This window comes from Clarias gariepinus, chromosome 28 (genome assembly GCF_024256425.1).
Source record: "Clarias gariepinus isolate MV-2021 ecotype Netherlands chromosome 28, CGAR_prim_01v2, whole genome shotgun sequence".
Classification (NCBI taxonomy): Eukaryota; Metazoa; Chordata; class Actinopteri; order Siluriformes; family Clariidae; genus Clarias; species Clarias gariepinus.
Window position 1 is genome coordinate 20,724,812 of NC_071127.1, and position 6,138 is coordinate 20,730,949.

Here is a 6,138-nt window from a genome sequence, read left to right on the forward strand (position 1 = left end):
TGCCTTCTCTGGCGCTCTTCAGTTCGTCGAGCACCATCACCTGCTCAGATTCGGTGATAGCGGCGTTGTCCTTGCCGTGTGACATGGTGAAGTTTAAGGCAGGCAAGTCCTCTTCTCGCTTTCGGCTTCGGTTGCTCGTTGGCAGTCGATGCGCGTTTTTGAATCGCATGCGCGCTCTTCACTCCACGTTCACACTCTTAAATCACTTATCTTCATTTCTGCGGCGGAGAAAGCTTTTGACGTTACATGTACGTGCATGTTATTCACAAGTTCTGACTCGTGTCTTTTGTTACACAGTTTCACTGACGACTTCAGACTTTCGTTGATTTCTTTGTCTCTTGTTTATTTTCAACATCAAAAACAACGGTTGTTACAGTTTCTTGCATAAATCCACTGTAGTCACGACAAGTCGCTTGCTGTGTTCTGTAGCTTCGATAGATTACAGTTACAACAACTCATTTTACTGTATTCCTTTTAGCTTACTGTCTCACGGTCAAAAGCTTGTGTGCTCCACACCTTTCTGTATCCTTCCGTGTCTTAACAACAACTTACAACTAACGTGCGTGATAGACATGAAACTGCATAACTGTGGGATGATGTCACAGAACAACTCATGAAATGATGTCACAATACAAATTATAAGTATGATACTTAATGCTTAATGCTTAACTAATAAACTGAAATAAAATAAACATAACAACAAATCACAAGAATGAAACATGGCCCTTACAATTGCTAATAACTACAACCATTCGTTTTACAATATTCAGTTTGATAATTTTTTTTTTCCTATAATGTATATTAATTTTCAATGGCTTTTTCGTTAAGTGGGTTACACATGTAAAACCAATTGTACGATAATCCACTCCATCATTGCTATTAACAACCATCCCCTTCCCTATATTCAGTTTAATATTTTTTAAATTATTTTTTTATTTAAAAAACTATGAATTTTCAATAGCTTTTTCATTATGTGGATTACACATGTAAATGCTTGCTTGCTCTTGACGAAGGCGGTCGCATCTGCTCTCCCTCCCTTATCTCTCCCCGCTTGCTTCTCTTGTCTGTCTTGTAAATACTATTCAGAGACTCTCCTCGCCTTGCTCTTGAAAATAAAAAAGGAATATGGATTTGATCAAGTGGTCTCTGAATGCAATTGACACGATCTTCTCGACGAGAAATGTGGGTTCTGGGGAACCTACTTGTCCTGCTGGGACGTTTGCTGCTGGATACATGATGGACGGTTGGGAGAAGTGGCGCATTGTGTGCCTGGCCGCACTGTCTCTGGAGGATGTTGAAGATATCTACCTATTCGGAACTCTGATAACAGGGATTCTGCTGATTGGATTAGGTGGGATACTTGGATATCGAAAAATCTTAAAAGCAGTCAGTCTCAACCCCAAGAGACTGGCTGGCTGGGAAATAGTGGTGACAAGAGCTGTCAGTAATCAGACTGTGGTTCTGGACCGCAAATTGGATAACATCTTGGTGAGACTAGCAGCTATGCAACGTGATTTGGACAGACCTGGAGACCAGTGATGGACATTAAATATCTGTGAAACTGGCAGATATTGAGCGAAACCTGGAAAATATGATTTAATTTTTCGGCTGCCCTTTTTCTTTCCAGCTACTGCATTTTAAGGCCGTCGCTGGAGACATAACTAACTCCCCGAAGACCAGGATAACGAGACGCTCTGGAATCCTACTCCCCCCCTTCAAGGACACCTGGCGCAGACTGTTACGGGATGTTACAGGCTTACAAACTGACACGCACACACATAACAGCTACAGATAGACACTCTACCTTCCCCATATCCAACGCCTTCGTGTGCTTATTCCCTTCAGTGAGGGTAGGCGGAATTGGGACCAGCGCTCTCTAGCTGCAGGGACTGGAACTGTTTGCCTACATTGGACATTTCCAATCCCCTGTACCCTCATCGTTGCAATGTTTATGTCTTGTGATTACATGTTTTTATGTGCTCGTTGCTGAGGTATTTTTTACCCCTGATCGCACACTGCCCTTTTCGAAGGACAGTCTGGGAGGGGATTTTTTACCCTCGTTATCCTAATGTATCTTATTCCTTATTTTCTATGGTGGCTGCCGTCGTGACTCTGTGGTCGCACAAAATCATTTCACTGCATATTGTACTCTGTATGATTGTGTATGTGACAAATAAAATTTTAATTTGAATTTGATTTAAAACCAGTGGTACTGCTAATAATTTCAATAGCTTTTTGTTCATGTGTATATACTGCAATAATTTGGTGCGAGAGACTTCCTCTAAAGCCAGTTGAACGTAAAAATCATTGTCTATTTTGCATAATAATAATAATAATAATAATAATAATAATAATGAAGTTGTAGTATTTAAAGTATTTTAATTTTTTATTGCAGTAATTTAAAAATAATATTTTTTTATTAATATAAACAACCTAAAAAATGCTGGGTTAAAAACAACCCAATCTGGGTTGTTTTTAACCCAGCTGCTGGGTAACTATTGGACTAACTAAATGCTGGGTTGATTTTTTTTCAACCCAGCAAAATGGGTTAAATATTCAACCCAAATGCTTGGTCATATTTAACTATAATGCTGGGTTAATTCTACCACATAAATTGGTTAAATGTTCTACCCAGATGTTGGTTCATTTTAACTGGAGTGTTGAGTTAATTCTACCTCACAAATAGGTTATTATTATTTTCATGTTTTACAGTGAATCTGTAAAAAAAAAAAAAAAACTACCCACGTCTATTAAACAGTTAAATTACTTTGATATACTGGTTTATTACAAAAAAAAACTCAAAAGTTTTGCAAACCATACATATATGCAATAAACAACATCCTATTAAATGTTCATAGAAAAAACGTTTATTTTTCAAAAGCACAAGAACAGATAATCAACAGCGAGGACTTCATGAACTTTTTTAATATTAAAATTGTAAATATTAGGCATAAAATTGAGGTTTTGAAACCGAACTATGTAATTGATGCAGATGTTAATCTAGCCATGTCAGATCAGAACCTAGAATACTTTACTCCCCTTGAAGAGAATGACCTAATTTCACTCATCTCTTCTTCAAATTCATCAACCTGTATATTAGATCCTGTATCGACACATTTTCTTAAACAGGTAGTACCAGCAATAACAGAACCTCTGTTGAGAATAATTAATTCTTCACTCAGCATTGGTTATGTTCCAAAATCTTTTAAATTAGCAGTTATCAAACCAATAATTAAGAAACCTGACCTTGACCCCTGTCAGCTGTCCAGTTAGAGGCCAATATCAAACCTCCCCTTCATCTCTAAGATTCTGGAAAAGATAGTAGCGGAGCAGCTATGCTCATATCTACATAGAAATGGCATACATGAACTGTATCAGTCAGGATTTAGGCCTCATCACAGTACAGAGACAGCACTCGATAAAGTAGTAAATGACATCCTATTGGCCTCTGATCAGGGTTGTGTAACTATGCTTGTATTACTTGACCTCAGTGCAGCTTTTGACACCGTTGATCACGCTATTCTTCTTCACAGATTAGAAAATGTAGTAGGAATTAAGGGTACAGCCCTCTCCTGGCTCAGATCCTATCTGACCCATCGTTATCAGTATGTAGACTTAAATGGTGATTATTCTGCATGTTCTCTAGTGGAGTTTGGCGTTCCGCAGGGTTCAGTTTTAGGTCCACTGCTTTTTTTCCCTTTACATGCTTCCTCTGGGTAACATAATCCGTAAGCATGGTATTAGTTTTCATTGTTATGCTGACGATACACAGTTACAGTAGTTGATCAATTGGAATGGTTATTACCGTCGCGCTCACCGCCGCGTAAAAACGTCAGCGGCCAAAATAAATCAGTTGCATTTCAAAGTAATTCGTAAAATGGCCGCCAGGTGGCGCAAAGTGACATTTTCGCTCGTTGCCGTAAATACAACAGTATCCGTTATACAGCGTATCTCTGTATCGGTTTATTGTTATTTAAGTTCTGGATTATTTCAGGTACTTTAAACACATTGTTGGGTTGCTCGTGTTGGCTCATATGAAATGTAGTTTACAAATGAACACCTGGTTGGGTTATTTTGACCCAACAACTGGTTTATTCATTATTCTTTCCTTTCTCCAAATATCAGCCTGCAGAATGTTTGAAATATTACTGTTTATTGTGTTACAGGTGTAGTTTTTAGAGTTGTTTAGGCAGGAATGCGTGTGTATACAGCTCAAAACCTCCATCAGTTATTAAAGATAGCGGCTATTTAGAAAACATGCCCAGTGATTTCTGAGCTTCAGGAAATCTCCCGGCGCTCTGCGCATAACACCGGGCCAACTCATGTCGGAAAGAATTTATAAACGGTTTCTAAACGTGGGCTATTGTTTTTTTACTTATAATATTTGTTAATTTAATTTAAATCAGGTTTGGGCTCAGGACTTCGATTCGGCATCGTAATTCTCCTCTTTAATTTACTCCATAGTTTTAATCAGCGCTCAGCCGCATGCATGGAGTTTTCCAGAGCGCACCGGCAGAAGTAGACTAATGATTATGAACGCGTCGGGAAAACAGCAAGCAGACTGACTCTGACCATTTAAAAAAACGTTTGCGTTCATTTTCTGACGCGCTCAAGTTCACCAAAAACAATACAGAACAGCGCAGCTTACAACACTTACAAAATCACAACACTTACAAAATCACAACGTTTTTTCGTTATTGCGAGTGCGCTTAAATAAAAGTTGAGTCTTATAAAGGCATGTAGTCTTATATAGTTTTATTATATAGTTTTTGCACATTAATCTGACACAGTTTTTTCAGCCTGTCACGGCGTGCGCCCAAATCAATATCGCTCCTCGCTCACTAGTTAGGCGGCCTCCCCTTCAGACATGCGAAGCAGCGGGACCGCAGAATTACACATGACTGGTGAGCTATCGTTGCTATCGATGCCCGGGCTTGCACCCCGCGCTATAAAATACTCGGGGTTTGTTGGGCTAAAGTGGATTTTACTACGCGCTGTGTATGCAGCGCGCCTGCAACAACGCGGAAGTGCAAGCAGGGCAAATGGAACGCGCCCAGGGGACTTCAAGGGAGCGAGAGGTGGGAGGGGGGCGGTCCGGTCATCCGCGTAGAGCAGAGTCAGCGCGAGCAGACGGATGGCCATTGCACTCACACCGCGTAATAAAATCCACTGTAACCCAACAAACCCCAATCATCACCAGCCGTGCCTTATTCCGTCATGTCATGTGGGCATTATAAGCTTTGTATTGAAAACTTCTAACTAAAAAGTGGCAGCTGGCACGCCTAAAAATAGACGCAGGTTATTTTTTTAATAGTCTAAATAAAAACCCTCCGATTTAATTTCCTATAGTCTAACCAGCGCTCAACCGCACGCAGTTTTCCCGAGCGCGAGGAATTTTTTTGTGCTAAATAATGTTTATGCAGTATAAGAATTCCTATTAATCCTGGGTTGTTCTTTTAGTGTCACTATAGTGCTTTACAATGCGAGACAACATTCAAATACAAATTATTCACCCTTCCCAGGTGTGAATCGGCTGTTCTCACCTATTCAGAGGAACTGAAATGCACTTCTCCCCACTTTAAAAACCTCTTGAATCTGAGGCTCTTCTGGAGACTTTCAGTGATTTCAATTTGTGTAATTTTAATCTCCTGTATTCTAGATTCTAAAGTTGACATTGTTACCTTTTTTAATCATTGGAATGGAAGAACTTGTTATTTTCCTTATGATAGCATAAATTGCATTGTTTTTAATCAGTCTATACACAATAATATTCTTTGTTTTTGTTTTTTTAAACGGGTATGGGGGCTATCTTGGTTCAATAATCTCCGTGCCTGGTTTAGGTTTAGTATTCAGTGCGCATCTGTTATATTACAACTATCATAACACTCAAATACCTTTTATTGGGGGTTAAGTGACTGATGTACCTAACATTTTTCAGCTGAGCCTTTGTTTCACTGAAAACGACCGCGACACCCCCTCTCTCAAACACACACACACAGAGCCGACCAAATCATTAGCACGTCCCTCCCCCAAACAGCACAGACATTTACTTACACCTGAACTGAGTTGTTTGAGTAACATGGGTCGAACCCGTTACAAATCATAACAGTCTACTGCATTTCATTCTTATAATAACGC